The 20900-nt window shown below is 44.2% G+C and overlaps 1 protein-coding gene across 1 annotated transcript in view; it reads left to right on the top strand.

The window, feature by feature from the left end:
* Nucleotides 1-20900, top strand: part of EPPK1 (epiplakin 1) — a 130945-nt gene that overhangs the window by 91112 nt on the left and 18933 nt on the right. The gene's annotated exons all lie outside the window — the stretch shown is intronic.

Raw genomic sequence — 20900 nt, 5'->3', positions numbered from 1 at the left:
AACAGGGAGCTCTGCCAAGCTGCCCAGGTCCATGCGTGACGTGCTGCTCCATTCCAGGTTTTTTCTTTGAATACTAGGAATTGTATTCTTGTTTTCCCAGGAATAGAACTCCCAGAATGCATAAAAATCCTGGAGTGGAGCAGCCCATAATGATCTGGGAAACCTGTCAGATATAAACAAGCACTGTGTTGTATTGCAAAATGGCATTGGCGTTGTAGAAATAGAAATGGGCTGCCTGCCTGCTCTGGGTGTTAATGACAACCCCTGTTATAGGCAGAGGGCTGAGCCAGGGACAGTCACAAAAGACCCTCTGACAGGAACAAGAGTCTTAGCCCGGAGCTAAGAACAGCAGGCCCAACCCAAGACTGGTGTGGAGAAGTTGGACAAACTCCTTCTGACGCAAACTCTACAAAGTACTGGATCGCATTGTAAACCCCAGGGTGAGGGAAATTACTGCAAACCACTGGCAAACAAAACCAACTGTTCAAACACAGCACAGGTATGGAAGCCATCCCACTGCCTCATTGGCCCATGAGTATATTCACCAGCCAATCAGGGGTGGCGGCGCCTCCGGTGCCCACGCGGCGGTTCAGCCATCATGCCTGGCGTGGGTGTTTGTGTTGGCAACCCTGTGGCAGCGCTCCCTGCCAGCCGCTGGTGTTTGCCCGGGTACTCACAACTGTATGTGTTGGCCCGGATCCAGACCCTTCTCCCTGGCACTGGTGTTGGTAAAACCCAGTGAAGGGCAAGTGTCCCAGTTTGGAGGCCCCAAGACCCATCATCTCAGAGGAGCCCCAAGTCCCTGGCATTGACTCTCGTGTTATATGAAAGGATATTTTGTTCTCAGGGGTGCCACGCCTGTGACGACGGATGTTCTTTTCACATTATAACAAGCACGTTCTAATCTCACGGCTGATGTTTTGTAACCACACTCGTGAGTCAGGTTGTGCTATTTCCACAATAACAGAAACCTTAAAGCACCCTAAGTGACGTAAATTACATCGAGATGTAGAAAAGTACAATTTACCGGCAAATGGCGCCGGCACTTCGTCTGCCAGTTTCCTTAAGCACTTGATGCACACGTTCTATATGGTCCCCGGTTTTATCGTTTCCTATACAGATCTGTGATTTCCCGATCATTGTCTGTTCTTTGCCTGCATTGATTGTGTTACTTTGTTCTGTTTGTGCACCCTTCGATGCCGCCCCCCCTCCCCCCCTATCCAACCTCCTTGCCTAAGTCCCACTTCGTGGCCTGGGACTCTAAGAGCATGTTTCGCCTCTAAGTGCTTTTCTGCTGGAGTCACATGTATGTGAGCATTTTTATCTTTCGAACTCACCTCTGCTCCCCCTTTCAGGCGGGACCTCCTCTCCTCACAAGGCCTCAGTTTGTCTTGGATCCTCTCGGATCAAGAGACGCAGACACACAGAGAGACAGAAACAGAGACAGAAGGGGGTACATGTTGGGAGCCCAATAATGCAATGATTGGGTCTGACGTGAAAATAAGCAGAACCCAGTCTTTTTGTAAATATCACTAATTTGATAAAGTTCTGTAAAAAATATTTTTCCCCAAAACTTTTTTCAAGCACTTAGTTAAATACTTGGCTTGTGCTATTTTGTTTCCTGCAATAGAAAAGACCAATATTATTCATGATTGTTGAGAAGATTGGGGATCCTTTTATTGCGCTAACGGAAGAGATTTGTTAAGCTGCTGTCTGCAAGGTGCAGCCGATACTGGCCTCTGATTGGCAGCTGGAAAGTTCAGTTTCTGTTTACATTTGCTTACCTTTCATAAATAGGATGCTAATTAAACGCAGGGAATACATGAAGCCCGGCAGCATCGTCTTATGCTATCATTGTCTAAATAACTGAGGTGCTTAGAGGCTAACTAGCTGGTAGAAATACATTAGACTTAGAAGGCTAAGAATTAAACATGTGGGCATGAGGTATGGGAAAAAATATGGGTTTTTAGTGCAGTGGAATCAATCTCTAAACATCCTCTGTCTACACCTTCCCACCGAAGCTCGACTTGGACATGTATGCATCCAAAAACACATGCACACACGTACACATAGAGCGTGCATGAGCATGCCTGCATGCGCACAGATCGATGTTCACTTGCACATACACATATTCACACACGCATGGATATGCTCACCCAGGCAAATGCACACACATGCAGGACACCTCAGTTGGAACCACGGAGAAAAGACAAGGCACGCAAGTAATTTTTATTGGATAAGCGTAATCTCGCGTAGACCCCCCTAATATTGGCATACCGGTAAATCTTGCGACAAATACTTGCACTCTGGAGAAAAAAGACTACTTGACTTCTCGCACCTGTAGAAAGGACTAAAACTCAGGCTTGCAGGCTCCAAGGTTCATGATAACTTGCGGTGTCCCATGCACTGTAATAATATATCAAGGAGTCCTATACAAGGAGCTAGTTTTTAGGTTTGGGTTAGCAGTACAGCTGTCAAACAGACCTTACAACATACATTCCGTGGGCTTTGGGTCCTCATCTCTTAACCAATGGCTTTCTTCAACAAGCCTCTTTCAGCCATTGGCTTGAGACATTGAAAACACTTCTTGACTCACCCAGTGTAGTATTTACTTCTCACCTCATGCCATTGGCTGTTTGGATGTATCCTTCTGCGCCCACTGGAGAACTTACATTGAACTACAGAGAAACTACTTTACAACAACACACCTACGTAGCTGCTGGTTTCCCATGCGTAACTCCAGAGCAATGGTTTTGCCAATGCAAGTTTTCTGTCAGCCTTCCTAAAACAGCCCTTGGGCGGCATGAGGAACTACTTTACAGCAACATATCTACATAGCTGCTGGTTCCCCATGTGTAACTCCAGAGCTATGGTTTTGCCAATCCTTGTTTTATACCTTCCTAAAACATCCCTTGGTCGGCAGGGTAATACTACCTGTGGGACCTTTTGGTGACCACTTCTACAAATCCTGCAGAAACTTCTCGAACCCAGGAGTCAGGCCAGCATAGCTGGATGGCGCTTTATCCACCCTCAATGTTGCTGTGATTGTGGAACAAGCCTCAGCTTGGCCTGGGTCAGCCGAGGTACCTGAGTCTGCCAGGAACACAGAGTCCTTGAGCCCAGGATGACTGCTGGGTGACAGGAGCCGCCATGCCGGCCCCGGGGCCTGATTGCCTCACTGGTTCTTGTTCGAGCCAGCGCTCCCTGCTTGGTATTGTGTGTGGGGGGTGCCATCAGAGGGCCTGTCTCACGTCTCGGTCTGTCCTACACCCCATCCCTCCCTCAGGCGCCTCGCATTCCTGGGCCTGCGGCTTCTAGCCGCTGTCACTCCAGGCGTCGAGAGAGCGCTTCCTGCAGCGGGCGGTGGCCCCGCACCTGCCCACTCCTGCATTCCAAGCCGCGCTTACGCGCTGATGGAGGATGCCGCGCCCCGGGGAGGGCGTGACTCGGTGGGGTACCCTTCACTCGCTGTCGTCAGCACTGAATGTGGAGGCCTGCCAAGACTCACACAACCCACAACCACACACACTCCAGGCAGAGCCGCAGGAAGGGCGCCCAACACAGCTCCTTGTCAGGGAGCTGGGAGGGTCATGGGGGAACAGGGCTCCCCTACTTGCAGGGTGGGAAGCCAAGGGCTGTACCCCCGTCCAGGCACAGGGGATGGCCTGTTGATACCCAGTGACGTCCTTGGAAGACAGCCCTGGGCTTCATCATGCGTGGGGGTCACGCCACACTCCTTGGCTAAGAGCTGGCGCTTTGACCTCTGACGCACTACCTCAAATGACCTTTTACAGCTATGGGACCATGAATGCTTCAAGGGCAGCCTGGCCCCTCTGCTGGTGGTGCCCGAGGCAGCTGCATAGCATTGACTGGCGTGGAACCGGCCCTGGACAGTGGGTGTCACTCATTGCTAGAGTGACACGCTTGGATGGCTCCGGATGCACTCATGGCCAATGGGTCTCACTCACAACGTTTGTTTCTCTCCCTAGTGAACATCACAGTTTCACAAGTGGTTGCAAAGCTGTCAGAGGAAATCCGTTAGACCCTCTTTCTAACGGTACATTTTTCGCTCATTTACAGGCTGTCTCTTTCATGGGCTACGGGTCTCACTCACTTGAAAGCAGTCCCTTCACTGCGAGGGGAGACAACACATGAAATAACTGTCACTGAACAAATCCCTCACTCGATAGGACACGTCATTTTCATGGGTGTGTTCAGAGCTTAATTTGTGCTTGTTGTTTCCGGTGCTGAGCACCTGCACTTATTTTTGAGGGCCGGGGCTTATTCTTCTGCCTCAAGCATTTGCTGCGAGCAAAATACACATATGGGAAAGACGGAGGAAGGAAAAAACGAAAAAGCATCACAATGAGAGAAAGTAGAAAGCTGCAAGAGTGAGCTGAAAGGCAGGGAGTGGCTGTAAATGGATTAAAGAGGCCCAATATGGCTTCAGGATTACGCTGCCTCAGTATTCCGTGATCGCACATTTAATTGCAGCAGCCGCATGTTTAAGAGGAGGGCTTTGGGCACCCGCACATTTTCATTTACAAATTAAGCACTGTGTGTAATACACGTCTTGCGCACCTGAAGGCAGCCATATCTGCTGTATTGGCAATTGTCAGTTCCACTGTAAGGCAATGTTTTTATTAGGCATTTCTGTCTCACACATTGGAGGCGGCTGTTTATCGTTTTTAATTGGAAGATTGTTCAATGCACAGATTTTGCTATTTAAAAGAGGCATCCAGCGTCGATGGAGCCACATTGGATGCCTGCATACTGCAGCACACTTCCTGCACAAAAACAATCCTGCCTGTAACTCACGCACTCTTGCCCCCTGGCATAAGAGTGCCTGCGTTGGCGCTAGGCAGCCACCAGTTCGCCAACGCAGACAGACAGCAGGAATATAACATCACAAAATAAAATGAAGGACGGAGTGTTGAAAACCCCCAGTTACAGATCTGGGTTAAATCCATCATTCTTTTGCTCTCCTTGTCATCCCAGTTTGGACCCAGCCATATGCAAATCAGTCTTGACCTTGCTCCCCATGGGAACAGTCCAGCCTGAACTGCCAGGCCAGGTCCTCCCGAAACTCAAACCAATCAACCAGGGACCGGTTTTGGGGTACCATCCTTCATCAGGCAGGCTAGCTTGAATCCAGTGGCATAGTGACCCCAGAACCCCCATCTGGGCAATCCCGTCGCACTTAGGGTAACAAAAACAAACAAACACAAACAATGGAAGGAATGCAGAACTAATCAAACATTCACCCCCCAGTCACGGATCTGGGTTTAATCCATCAATTCTTTTGCTTACCACACCACCCCAGTTTGGACCCAGCCAAATGCAAATCAGTCTTGACCCTGTTCCCTATGGGAGCAATCTAGTCCAAACTGCCAGGCCAGGTCCTCCCTGGACCAGAAACAAGCATCCTGGGACCGGTTTCGGGGTATCACCCCTCATCAGCCAGGCTAGCTTGAATCTGGTGGTGCATCGAGCAAGGGACCCACGTCTGGGCATACCCTTGCCACTTAGGGCGCACAAAGCAACATCACAAAATAAAGCACATATCTGTGACTGGAGGTGAGTGTTTGAAAACATTCAGAACTCTGCCCATCATCCTTTTGTGTTGCTTGAGAGCAGGAATGCGCCATATCACGGTAAAGATGCTGCATTCCTGCCCTCTCCATTTGACGCAGAAAGTTGTCTTGCTGTGTTGAGTCAAACTTCGATAAATCTGGAACTTTATTTCCTGAAGGATATTGAAATAAAATGTATGCAGAGAATACTTATTTACCCCTAGACCGCGGGTTGCAGGGCAAGAGCCACATTACATCAGAGCTTGAGGGACATTTCAAAGGAAACTCAGGGCAAGAAAACCACATCAACAAAACATGGAGCAAGGCCTCTACAGTATTCTAGCATGTGAGAATCTCTTTATAGAGTACTAGTCAGTTCCATCTCCCACCTGTCAGTCACAGCCCTCCTAACACCCAATGGTGGTCTACAAAATATTTACATTTTTCAGAGGTGGCCTGCATAGATTTCAGGGTCACCTTCATGAACAGTTCATAGCTGATCAATGAAAAATCAAGAGCAATCTTATCCAGTCTTGCCCAGGACTTTTGTACCTATAAGGTGCAATACTGAGACTTCAAATTCTGTCACCAGCAACTCTATTTCTTTAGTCTCAATTTTAAAATACTCTGACAGGTCTTGACAATTCTTTTATGTTTTGCTCATCGCTTCCTGATAACATTTGTGATCCTTTTCTGACTCTTGTTTTTTCAACATACATTTGAACCGTAAACACATCGGACCTGATTTGTAGTTTGGATTACGCTATTTACTTCGCCAGGGCGATGGAGTAAAATACTCCGTCGCCCTGACTGAATAACTGTGCTCCCAGTCTATGCATGGCTCCTCTTAAGATTGGCAGGAACCGCCGTCACAGCAGTTCCTGTCCATACATTAAAAGGTTGACGGATCGCTGCGTCAACACGACGGTACTGTCCATCGAACTTTTAACATGTTTTTGTATTTTCAAAAATAAAACCCCAAAGCAGCATTTTGTTTTGGAATACAAACTAATGGCCACCTTAGAATTAGAGTTGACTCCCGTAGCCCGAGCACCATTTTGCGGCCAGGTTCTATCCGGTAGTGACAGACAGTGGAAACTGGCAATTCGACTGCCCTTTCTAAATCAGATGAGGGGTCGAATGGCCAAACCTCCAGTGGCCCTCACTCTGTCGGGCCATCGTCAGAGTATGTCAGTGATGGAGACACAATAGTCTCTGTCACTGACAAACTTAAAATCTGCTGTTGCAACAGAGTACTCTCTCCACTAAACTCTAAATCAGCCACACTGTCTAGTGGATTGTTGAAAAACTGTTTTTTATTGGTGCAGTTTCTCACTCACTGAATGGCAGTGTCTATCGGCGACTGAGGTTTTAACTAACCTTTTTCATCCATTGAAGGACAGTCCCTTTATTTCAGTTCCTGTCTCTCTCATTGAAAGACAATTTAATCTGTGGGTGCCGGTGCATTGCACCGGCTGCACCAATGGTAGCTACACCTCTGAATATTTGTTGGGACGAGCTTCATCACGGGTGCTTGTGGGGAATAGTTTTATCACAGTCTACGTTTGTTGGGAGTAGTTTTATCATAGTGTGCAGTTGCTGGTAGCATTTTTATATTAGTGTGTGTTTGTAGAGAGTAATTTTATAATGGTGTGTTTGTGGGGTGTGTTTTTTTTGGGAGTAGTTTTATCACAGTCTCTGTATTTGTTGGGAATAGTTTTATCACAGTGTGTCTTTGTGCGGAGTAGTTTTATCACAGTGTGTCTTTGTGCGGAGTAGTTTTATCACAGTGTGTTTTTTGGGAGTAGTTTTATCACATTGTGTTTTTTGGGAGTAGTTTTATCACGGTCTCTGTATTTGTTGGGAACAGTTTTATCACAGTGTGTTTTTTGGGAGCAGTTTTATCACGGTCACTGTATTTGTTGGGAATAGTTTTATCACAGTGTATGTTTTTTGGGAGTAGTTTTATCACGGTCACTGTATTTGTTGGGAATAGTTTTATCACAGTGTATGTGTTTTGGGAGTAGTTTTATCACAGTCTCTGTATTTGTTGGGAATAGTTTTATCACAGTGTGTGTTTGTGCGGAATAGTTTTATCACAGTGTGTTTTTTGGGAGTAGTTTTATCACGGTCACTGTATTTGTTGGGAATAGTCTTATTACAGTATGTTTGTTGGGAGTAGTTTTATCACAGTGTGTGTTGTATAGGAGTAGTTTTATCACGGTCTCTGTATTTGTTGGGAATCGTTTTATCACAGTGTGTGTTTGTTGGGAGTAGTTTTATCACATCGTTTGTTGGGAGTAGTTTTACAACTGTGTGCGTTTGTGGGGAGTAGTTTCATCTCAGTGTGTGTTTTTTGGTGGTAGTTTTATCACATTGTTTGTTGGGAGTAGTTTTATAACTGTGTGCGTTTGTGGGGAGTAGTTTTATCTCAGCGTGTGTTTTTTGGTGGTAGTTTTATCTCAGCGTGTGTTTTTTGGTGGTAGTTTTATCACAGCGTGGGTTTGTGGGGAACACAGTCTTTCTCTTTGTGTCATTCATTAGATATCTGACTTATGCAATGCAACCTTCCTCATTGGGCAGCACACCATCTTCTTTCCATGGGTATGTGTCACGCTTAGTGAAAGTCATTCTGTTGCGCTACATGTCTGTCACTATCAATAATATCTTCGCCTATCGTTCTCTGTGAACGCCAGCATCTTCGATAGGCCTGGGAGAAATTTGTGCAAATGAAATTTAGTGAAGCGCTCAAACAGTTACACAAAATTATGAGTTGGCTTCAACATTTTGCACTATGTTCTAGCTTTTTGTCCATTTTTGGTCAAAGGGTGCGTTTCACTCTAAAAAAGTGCAAAGTTGTGTGTGATGCGAATAGCTGCTGGTCTTTCGTTTGTTTGCATTCTTCCTGTGCTCTCATGATTGGATTTTTACCCACACAAAGGGCCTTATTTAGAGTTTGGTGAACGGGTTACTCCATCACGAAAGTGACTGATATCCTGTCTGGTTGTTTACGATCTCCATAGGCAATAATGGGATCGTGAGACGGTAAATGGGATTTCAGTCATGTTTGACAAAGTAACCCTCTCCGTCAAACTCTAAATCAGGCCCAAAGTCTTAATTATGCGACAAGGTATAATGACATAACCTCATGCCAACAATTGTAATGTGAAATACCCAAAATTACACAGGTTACATCGGGGTGATTTAATTTTGCCCAGGCTTAATTTTAAATGTCTACCTCAGAATAATCAGGTTTTCTTTTATTAGGTATTTGTGTAACTCAGTGAACGCCAGTCTGTGTTCACTGTATGTGTGTCTCACTCATTTCAAATCAGTCTGTCAATGGTGATCACTTTCGCTCAAGAAAATTCAACACTTTTATTCTCTCTGTGACTCAGTCAGCAAACAGCGCCTTCTTTCTTGGATGTGTCTCACTGAGTGAAAGTCAGTCTCCTTAATTAGATTGTGTGTCTCCCTTTTTGGAAGGTGATTATCCGACTACTTATTGAAAAGGGGTTGATAATATTGAGTGGCTCGCTCACGGTAAATCAGTTTATTAACTGAGAGTCTCCTTCACGTTCAATCTCTTTCTTCAGTCATCTGTGTCATTTGAAGTCAGGCTTTTTTAGGCATGTCTCTCACTCATCATGGAGAGATAGCCTCTTTTATGAATATTTCTCATAAAAAGCACATCCAAATACAATATCATTGGCAAATGGCCATTTTAGTGAGAAAAGGCAAGCATGTTTTTTCAGTAATTTTGGACATGCTTTTATAAGTAGATATTTTGAAATGATGAGAAGGTCATTACAGGTGCAGCTCCCGCAAGAGAAAAGGGGCGGGGTGGCGTGGCGCATGGCGGGGAGGGCGGGGAAAAAAGAAATTAAATAAAAATGAAACGTACATTTTTTACGCGCCACTCCATCTCCTCTGCTCTCTTCCGTCTCGTTGTAGGCACAGGCTCCCAGTCTGCACTTCAGCCAATCCTGACGCTGCTCAAAGCAGCATCAGGATTGGCTGGGAGCACCCAGCTAGGGCACAGCTGGGCTGGAGAGAGCCTGCACAGGATCCCAGTCTGCCTGGGAGCTCCCAGCCAATCAACACAGTGCCGGGATGGAGACAGCCTACTGCACATGTGTGTTTGGCCGGCCCAAGAAGGCCGCTCATCTGCTCATCGTTTTTCAACAAATATTCCAAGGGGCACAATAGTGGTGACTCCCTGGATACTGAATGCAGGTTCTGACATATCTGTCAGTTTTCTGGTTCCATCCAAACCACCAAAAGTCAGTTCCTCGAGCTTCCTCTTCGTATCTGTCGTACCACTTTTTAGGTCTCTTCTACACAGCGTATGCTCTGTGCTGTGAGACGTATTGTTTACAATTCAGCAGGCTTACCAACTGCCCACAGCATACCATTAGCTGTATTCTCTGTCGCTCTCATTTGTAGTCTTTCAATTGTTTAGCTCCCATAGGCTTCCCTTCTTTTCGTGTGTTAGCTCCTCCCTAGAGCATGGACCAAGTATATGTGTCCTTACTCGTCTTTGTTCTTCTTCATCTTTTTGAAATGCACTTTTTTTTTATACACATTTCAGTAGTATTCCTGGACGTGCAATGTAATTCCCTACTTTTAACACAGGTGTAACAATCAAAGATTGATCCTCGGTAGGCAGATAACGTAGGTTTTATGATGAAGTTTATTTGAAGAATAAAGTCTTAGTTGCAGGTTAAAGGTGATGTATCAATGCTATATCAATGCCCAACTTGGATCAGTATTCTGCCACTCAGCCCACTCTCGCCAACTGATCTCTCCAGGTACACATAAACATTCTAGGACATCACACGTACCCTGGCTGTGCAGCAGGTATCAGGGAAACTAGGGGGAGAGAATGCATTATACCTAAATCAGGATGTAACATATCTCCCCCCTTGGAAAATAATAAAAATACATAATGTGTATCTTTGAACACCCATCAAAGAAGTAAGCAAAGGGTCTCTTCCAACCCAACAGCATCTTGCCCATAATAGAGTATCTTTCAACCCTCACTACAGTAGGCAAAGTAACCTACAAGTATCCACACTCATGCCCGCAACACATGGCATCTTGTGACCATAGAGAAGGGTCCCTTTCACCCCACACTCACCCCCGAAACACAGGGCATCTTGGGTACTCAGGTAGCGATTCCTAAAAGGGTCTTTTTGCAGCCACACTCACAAATAACAACAGTAGGCAAAGGGTATCTTCCAACCCTCATTCATCCTTGCACCACAGGATATTACAGAACATTAGACCCAACCCACAATCACTAATACCAAATGGGCATCTTACCACCCTCACTCACGCAAACAAAAGTAGGCAAGGGGTAATTTCAACCCTTGTTCATCCCAAACAACAGGATACTACATAAAATTGAACTCCGGGGTGTCTTTCCCTCACCCTCACTCAAACAATAGGCAAGGATATCTCTCAACCCCCTACATTATATAACACGCAGGACCAGGGACACTACACTTACACACATCCTCTCCCGCATATGCAAATTCATCATGACATTAATAAAAATATACAACGGTAACTAATTCCGAAATTATTGAAAAGGCAACCAATTCAGCATGACATTATATAAACACATACCCATAGCACGTAACAGAGTATTCCCTTCACTGGTGAGCAGCCTCTCACCCGAACATACAAATATTCTCCCTTTTATATATCCAATTCCAGCTGCAGCACACCAGTTTTCTATAGTTCCGCCAGTGTTATTTTTTTCTCCTCCCTCCTTGCTTCAGTTTGTACCTTATAAAGTGCGTTAACCCACTGAGGAAAGCTGAAACATTTGTTCAAGTCTTTAAATACCCACACACTTGCAGTTAAAACGAAGACCATAGATCGTGACAAAATGTTACTCCTCCTCACACTCCCGACGTGGTTTGCATACCGCTTACTGCTCCCTTAGGCACAGCAGTGCACCTTCTAGCATTCAAGCTGTTACGTCAGCAAGTCGTGCTCAAGTTTTTGTGCGTGGCATGACGCACGCAGTGCCTCTTTCTCAGTGCTTCTGTTACTATTGTATTAGGGGCCTCAAGAACACGGCACCAGCACCCACGCGCATGCACAGTCACTCCATCTTCGCTCCACTGATTGTCGGTAATGGCGCATGACAGCCTCGCGACCATCACCATGGCTACGCCTCTCTTGGACAACCATTACAGTAACATGCGGTGTCATTGTGAAAAATAACACTCGAAGAAGCACGCGGTCGGGAAAGCACACACTTCTTCGCCCCTAAACGTGCATTCTCATCGTCACTTGATGCTGAAAGCGTAGTGCAACTTAGCTGTAGTACAAAGTGCACTGTATTAACCACTCTTCGGATCATGTTTAAATGCTGACACCAATTTTTCCTCCAACTGGCTTTACACTAGGTTGCCAAATGTTCAGTGCTGTACATTTTTAACTCTATACACATGCAGTTCAACAGATCATTTCCTCAGTATACCCAGTCCATTCAAGCAGGTACAAGAGGTCTGGCTCCGTTCACAGCTGAGCAGACCACCTTCTCAATATGCAGGCCACTGCACTCCTTGTTCACTGCACACCTAGTAGATTAAACAACTTGCCTTGAAGTTAAACAGGTCACATGCTTTCAGGGCATTTCTCTTTTTTACAGGCTTCACTCTCTCTTCTCTTACTTTTTTTCATAGGTCAAGTTATCTTCATCTCTTTGCTCTTTGTTTCTTATAAACTTTGTTTCTGTCTTCCATTTCCTACCACCCTTCACTCCCTTCACGCGAAGGTTAGTTTCCACTCGTTGACATTGTAACAATCAAAGATTGATCCTCGGTAGCCAGGTAACGTGGGTTTTGTGATGACGTTTATTTGAAGAATAAAGTATTAGTTACAGGTTAAAGGTGATGTATCAATGCTGTATCAATGCCCAACCTGGAGCAGCATCCTGCCTCTCAGCCCACTCTCTCCAACTGATATCTCCAGGTACACATAAACTTTCAGTGACATCAGACACTGGCTGAGCAGCAGGTATCAGGGGAACTAGTGAGAGAGAATGCATTATACCTAAATCAGGATGTCACAACAGGCTTACGGCTTCTGTTGCTTTCACGCTATCTGATGTCTGTAATGATGCTTTCATTATTTACACTCACAACTGTATGACTCTATGCCACTCTAAACTACGCCACTTACTCAACACCACTCCCCTCTAGACCATTCAACTCCTCTCTACACCACTACACTCCACTCCATGACACTCAACTCCACGCTACTACATGCACTCTGCACGACTCCACTCTAGTCTATGTCACTCCACACCACTCCACTCCACACAATGCCACTCGACAGCACTCCACAAAACCTCCCTTTACAGCACTCAATTCTACGCCACTCAATTCTACGCCACTCCATTCCACACTATGCCATTCTATTCCATTCTAATCCATGCTACTCCACTGTACTCTACACCACTCTACTCCATGCCACTCTACTCCACTTCACCCCAATCTGTGCCACTCTACTCTCTGCCACTGTATGCCGCTCTGTCACTCTACTCTGTGCCACTCCATTCTGCGCTACTCTATCCCACTCCACTCTATGCCAGTCTTTTCTACTTCACTGCACTCTACACCACTCCACTCCACTCAATGCCACTCTAAAGCACTCTATGCCATACAACTCTACGCCACTCTACTCTACTCCACAACATTCCAAGCCATTCTACTTCATGCCATCTATGCCACTCCATCCCACTCTATTCTATGTCACTCTACACCACTCCACAGTATGCCATTCTACACCACTTCACTCTGTACCAAACTACTCTACGCCCCTCTTCTCTACACCACTCAGCTCTGCTCCATGCCACTCTATGCCACTCTACCCCACTCTGTGCCACTCTACTCTGTGCCACACTACTGAATGCCACTCTACTTCACACTATGCCATTCTCTGCTACTTCATTCCACCCTACACCATGCCACTCTAAGCCACTCCATGCCACTCTAGTGTGGCTACTTTACTGTACACCACTGTACCATTCACCACTCCACTCTGCTCTACCCCACTCTACTTTATGCCACTACACTCTACACCAGTCTGCTCTACGCCACTTCACTCTGGCACTCCATCCCACACAATGCCACGCTGCAGCACTCTACACCACTCCACTCAGTCACTCAACCCTAATGTATGCCAATCTACACCACTCTACCCTACCCCACTCCATTCCACTCTACACCACTCTATGCCATACTACTCTACGCCCCTCTACTCTACACCACTCAATTCCACTCCTCACCATTCCAAGCCATTCTACTTCATGCCACTCTATGCTACTCCATCCCACTCTATTCTATGTCACTCTACACCACTCCACAGTATGCCATTCTATGCCACTTCACTCTGTACCAAACTACTCTATGCCCTTCTTCTCTACACCACTCAACTCTTCTCTATGCCACTCTACCCCACTCTGTGCCTCTCTATTCTATGTTACACTACTGTATGCCACTTCACACTATGCCATTCTGTTCATCTCCATTCCACCCTAGGCCACTCCACTCTAAGCCACTCCACTCTATGCAACTTTATTCTACGCTACTTTACTGTACACCACTGTACTCTATGCTACTCGTCTGTATGCCATTAGGGACTACACCACTCCACTCTACTCAACTCCACCCTACTCCTTTCTCCTCTACACCATGCTCCTCTAAGCCATGCCACTAATTTTTAACCATGATGAATAGGAGCCATGCTGCTGTCTGACATTGTTAAAAGACATTGGCAAACCCAATAGCTCTCACATAGATGAAATCTATTTCCTTTGTCAGTGCTTGTTCCTTAATTTTATGCTTCAATTACCCTTGCCCTTCTGCCACAACTAGCGCATAACCCCTTCTCACAACTTCCTTTTCATTGGGCAATTCTGACCAAACTATACCCTAACTTTCTACAACAGCCAACTTTTCCACCTTCTAAGGCAAACCATTGGCAATTTACCAGTCACATTGTTCAGCTCTTCATCTTGTTTATTCCTCTCCAGCCATTCCTTCTCACCTGTTATCTTACACGCCACACTCATCACTAACATTCATCACCTTATCCCTTTTTTCCTCTAACGGTTCATAGGACATGTAATCTGCATTCATGTTCCTCACTACTAGAACATGATTTACTACAAAGTTATAGTCTTGAAGTTTACACATTCATCTTGTAGTACACAGCCGTGCTAGACCTGCTCCTTTTGTGGTGAAAATGTCCACCAATAGTTTATGTTGACTATAGACTTCAAATTCCATGACCCACACCTAGATTCTAGAATGTTCATTGTCAGTGGTAATTATATTCAGCCCCTTTTTAACTTTCAACTACAGAGGTAATCTCATGAGTGTTACCATCTTTCACCAGCAACACAGCAGCCACAACACCACTGCATCTGTCAGAATCACTGTCATCTCCTTGTTGTCATGTGAATTTAATCCATTGGCTTCTTATATGTATTTTCACACCTTGACATGCTTCTGTACACATACCGACCTCACATACTCCAATACCTTTTCAATGAATTCCCTTAAGACTCCAGATGATAATGTCATCTTGAAAATGCATCACATTGTCAACTTTTTAAATGCTTCTGTATATCCGGCTGAAAAAATGCAGAAGCCACTGCTAAATCAGATAGCATCCTAAGAAGTTGATAAGCCTCCGCATATGTAAGAAAGGATGTCAGCTGGCATTGTTCTGGATGCAGAGTGATTTGATAGCACACACTCAACCTTTCCGGGGTGCAGAACACCTTTACCTCACCCAATAAAACCAACATTTATGCTTGGTAGTGTCGCGTGGGCTCTCATTATCCTAAATGAGACTACTGGATTTCTAGGTAGCAGGATCGTTCCTGGTGTGGGGGACTGAGTCTGACCCACTTAGAAGGACCTCTGTCACACTCAATCCTGTTTTGCTCCGGCTAACTAGCAGTGCCTCATCTCTCCCAAGGGGAAGGGATGATTAGGCAGCCGAGCGCATGACATCTATAGAACTTCTCAGGGAAGTCGTGGTCACTCAGGTCCCAACCAGCTCTCTCATTTACCGCATGATCTCATATACAAATGACAAAGACAATTTAAGTTTTATAGATTGTTTTTAATAAAACGACTGTATTTTAGATATTAAGTCATGAGCCGCAATAACCAGAACCACACAACACAGTAGGATTACAATAGTCACTATGAGAGTGAAACATAAAAACAGTGCTATCATGGTGTTAATAGATTCCATTCTCTCTCAATAGATTATATTTAGAGCAAAGCATGTTAAGCTATTAGCTTGCCTTTTAGATTCCCTGGGAAACCATAAACCCTCATACCTGAGCAAAGACCTGTGATCTGGTTCAGCATCTGCAACGAGGCAGTCAGCGTCTAGTTGTGGTTCCCTGGTCGGAATCTCCCTCTTACGTAAACTAGGACTAGGAAGTGTTTTTATAACTACCACGCCGGTGTTCTAAGAAACGTCCCTACGTAAGAATGTATACTTTCTACGAACCCTAAAGACTAAACTCCTACCACGTCTATCGGCAATGTACCAGACTGTATCCTTGACTGAAGCACAGAGCGAACAAGAATGTATTGTTTGAGAACTCCGGTGCTGAAGAAAGCTAAACAGTGTGATAGAAAAAAATAAAACAAGACCGTAGAACTGGCTATTTGAACAATAAAAGTACGAAGCTGAATAAAAAGCATTTAGAGCAAAGTGCACAGAGGCTGTATGCTGCGAGCAAAGAAATAAAATACATCCAGGGCAAAGTGTACGAAGGCCTAAAGCCCAAAGCTAACGCGCAAAGGATACATGAAACTGACCACACTACAGTAGATGATGTCTGTCTGCTGAAATACATCACTAGGATCCCGCAGATCCATACATATTTGAATCCAGCCATTAGACTTGAATGCTAAAACAACTGAAGTCAACCGCTCAAAGGCTTCTATTGCTTGAATTATAGTGCCCATACACAATCTGTTTAACACTGCTTTAAATGCCTTTCTCAATATTAAAGGCACATTCCTTGCTTTTACATCAGGAGCAAGGAATTATCTTTGACGACAATGGGATTGGTGAACCCTTTCAAATATCCCAACTTACCATAAAAGCGTTAGTTAACTCCCTCTCTAGCTGCATTCATCATTTAAATTTGTGGCCAAGACTTAAAAATTATATTATGGATCTAACTTGATGCTTGATCTTTGCTGCTCTTTTCAGTCATACAACATGCTTACACTATCCCATCACATTTCATACCATATATACTTCTGTCCTTGAATCGCAACTCAGATACAAAATATCTGAACTTTGGCATTCAGACTTCACAAGACACTTCAATGCTGTAATGCCAATTTTTTTGAGGATTTCACTATCATAGCACATGGTTTAGAGTATGAGAAACCCAAATCATACATCTACTCTTACACCATGATCTATACTAAGCAGCATGGAGAGCTCTAAAGTCCCACTTTATTACACACATTGTTATCATCACTCCCACTCTGCTAGTCACCTTGATCTGTTTTCTCTGCTCACTTTCCTAAATGAACCCTTAGACATGATGCCCAATTCCTTTACACATGTTCTATTGTAAGTATAATGTTGGACAAATTGTAGATACTGCTAAATGTTTATTACTACCACACCATTAGCAATGCACATTCCTATCCTGGTGTTCTTCCTGCGCCAACCCTTATCTACCCTTTATCTTTTCCTTGTTATCAGAATCACTTTATTCACATCTGACTTTACATCATTCTTCCTTCCCTCTCATTTCCATTCAGTTCCTTTGGGCATTTATTTTTTAAACAATTTTTCTTGTATCTTTAAGTTACACAAGCGACTGATCTCCAACTATTGTCTCTGACTTTGCCAAGGTACCCATTGCTGCCACATAGTATTCAATATTTACACTACCCTATGATGCCAGTGTGTAACCATCATCACTCTCATCTTTTTGATGTATTGCTTCATCTTTCTCAGTGGCAGGTGTGGGGGTGTTGACATATGCCTCTAAATGTTATGCCATTCCACCCTCACACTATACTCCTGGAGGGTCAGCTGCATTCGATCCACAAACATGCTTCACCCATTGCCTCTAAACAATGCCTGAACCACTCCTTTCAGTCCACTCACAGCAGGACTGGTTATCTTGGACTCTGGATGAAAGCCGGAGAAGCTACAGACTTTAATCCACAAACAATATCTATCATGTTGTCCGTAAAGTATGACCCAGAAGTGAAACAACATACAATTTTCAAAAATAACAATCATGGCCATTGTGGTCTGCAGCAGTCAAAGCAACAAATATATTTAGCAGGTCTGCATTGGCGAACGTGACTATAGCACATTTGCAGCTACTAATCATACACATCATAACACATAGTTTCCCAACATATAACAATGGGATACAATGAGTTATAGGTATAATTGGGGAGTGTCAGAGTATATACTAGGAGGCCATTTATGCCCCTCATGTCACAGAATTTGTGCGTATACATGTATGGAATTTAGTAGCATGATCCTAGCTTACAAATTTGGCGATTGCAACAATAGAGGTGGTTATGTGGGAGAAGAGGTTTTTTCAGGGTGCTGCCTACATCAAAGTGATAAAAGACGAGAGCTTGTATAGAAGCTCTGAAGGCCTCTTTTGGAAGGGAAGATTTTGCTTTCCAGAGATGAGATACTTGCTTCCAAGTAGTTTTTACGGGCGAGCGCAAAGCGCTCCGTCCCCTGCAGTAATCTCTCTTTGGGCTTCTAACCACGCCCATGTCACGTCAGTCACTTTCATTGGTTTGTGGGCTTTCCTTTTGAAATCCGCTTGCTTTCATTTGTGAAAGGCATGCATACGTCATGCCTTTTCCTGTGTGTAGCCCACCTACACAGCACCGGTAAACTACTGAAAACATACGAGGCTCCATGTTTTCAGCATGGTTTCCGGACTACTTTATCCTTTTATTTTCCATGCAGCGTGATCCGCTGGGGTTACATAGCGCAATCGCACTCTGTTTTTCCGTTTTCAATTTCAGTGCGATCGCGCTGCATTTTACATAGCATAATCACGCTTCGTTTTTTTCTTTTAATTTGTGGGGCAAGAAACGTCCGGTTAGGAGTTTACAATGCTAAAAGCTCTAACTCGAGCAAATGCGGGACCCGTTGCATTGCAAATGCTTGTTTTATTTCTGAATGATGTGGATCTTGAAGCTGAGGGACATGTCTATGTGAAAGGTAAGCACAATAAGTCAGTGGGATGCAAAAACCCATCTTGATTCAATGATGAGCACCAAAGTTGAATTTGTTGTTGTTTAGGCTCAAATACAATATGGATGAATTCAGGGGTGTCTTTGGGGTAAGCTTTAGACATCCAGATTTTGTATACCACCAGGCACCTTTGCATGCTTTATGAATATTCATGTATTGTAAACTCGTCTTAGTATAGAAGGATGCATGCAGAGGTAGAAGATGATCAGAGGACTAGGTCCTGTTGCACACCACAGGTGATGTTGATGGGTTACATTCATAAGGTGTCCATCTGGATGAACCAAACTCTGTTAGCTAGTTATGGTTTGAATCCCTGCAGAATGCATCATGTAAAGTCTATTGTGGTGATTAGGATGCTGAATGAGGCTTGGAGGTCGATGTAACTGCTGATTGTTGAGAAATCAAGATAAACGAGGAAACTCGGGTTGCCATTGCTTGTTATGGGGTGTGCATTGCAACCACTCTGGTGGCTGTTTATGTGCTACGCTGTTGCCTCAATCCAGATTGGTAGTCTTGTGGGAGGTTGTTGGTCCTGAGTTTCTTGTTTAATTGTTGGCAATGGCCTTTCAGTGATTTTCGCCAAAAAGGGAAGGCAGGTGATTAGCAGTCGTCAGCTAGCTCATCTGCATCCACACTGAGTTTCTTCACCACCGGCAGAATTTACCCAGTCCTGCCTTGCGTGAAGAGGCCTTGCTTGAGAGACACACTGATTATGTTGAGAAGAGGGATCAGTTTGTCACCAGTGATCACTTTCTGTCGGTTATTTCAATGTTGTACTAAGTCAAAGAATTTCACTGTCTTCGACCAGAGTTTCAATGGCATGTAGTTGTCTGCGGAGGGTGTGATTGGAGTTGAGGGGGACTGTCTTTCATGTTGTATGTAGGCTTGGAAGTGGTGGGCAGCACTGGGAGGCTTTTGTGCAGTGTGCTGGCTTCAACTTTCTTAAATGATATTAAGAGGATATTAGTGGACTTCTGTATTCCATAGTTTGTTTCTTGAGATGTGGTGAAGGTCAAAGACAATGGCTACATGGTGGGACCAGTCCACTTGCCAAGGATGGTGGCAAATAAGGTTGGTCATGTTGAAGCAAGCTAAGTTCAGGCAGTTTCATTTGGGGTGCATCGGGACAGTGGCACGTTGGATGATATCAGCAGTCCTCAGCATAAAGTCTAGGGTGGTCTTTATTGCGCCTGTTGCATCTCTTTAGAGCCTGAACTCACGAGGTAGAATGTTGGTGAAAGACATGGAGGATTTAATAGCAGAAATTAATACAATGGGTACTTAATATATAAGCAAAATTGATTCAGAGCTAAAATGCTTATTCATAATTCTAAAATGTAACATATGCAAGTTTTGAGTCATCAATGGTAATCATTGGTTGATAATGGTTTTATGGATACCACTGTAAATTCACAAACATTAACCAGGAAATGTATTTGTTATCAATAATGAACATAGGTTTTTATAAGTTTACTACATGGGGGCAGGGCAGACTATGGATGAATGAGTTATTGTAGAGACCTACAGATAAATATCATTGAATGCAACATTTACTACAGCAAAGGGAAGTATCAAGTAAATGGTTACTAATCAACTATACATTTACAAATTTATGAAACAATGTGTATGGGTCTGTAGAACTGTCAATCCTGTGCATGAACATTGCTAAGGGATAAGTAGATGGTGCTATGTTAAAATGTATGTATTAGATTCATTCCAAGGTGTAACCTTTTGATTTGGCATGTTTGTTTTCAATAGGATTTTTTCAGAATTAAGAATTGTGACTTTGGAAGAATTAAATAATGAAACTCAACCACATATGAAAGAAAGCAAGAGCACTCTTCAATTTGAGAAGGCTGGCGATTAACAGGCAGTTGGCTTAGAGCAATCACGTCTGAATCGTACGAAAATCAGATTTTTTTGCGCCAATTATAAAATATTGCTGGGAGTAGTTGAAAAGCGTAGATAGGATACAGAGGATATAAAAATATTTAGAATCAATGACATGAAAAATTT

This window comes from Pleurodeles waltl, chromosome 2_2 (genome assembly GCF_031143425.1).
Source record: "Pleurodeles waltl isolate 20211129_DDA chromosome 2_2, aPleWal1.hap1.20221129, whole genome shotgun sequence".
Taxonomy (NCBI): domain Eukaryota; kingdom Metazoa; phylum Chordata; class Amphibia; order Caudata; family Salamandridae; genus Pleurodeles; species Pleurodeles waltl.
Note: the sequence above shows the minus strand (reverse complement) of the source record. Positions and strands in the feature narration are given on the sequence as shown.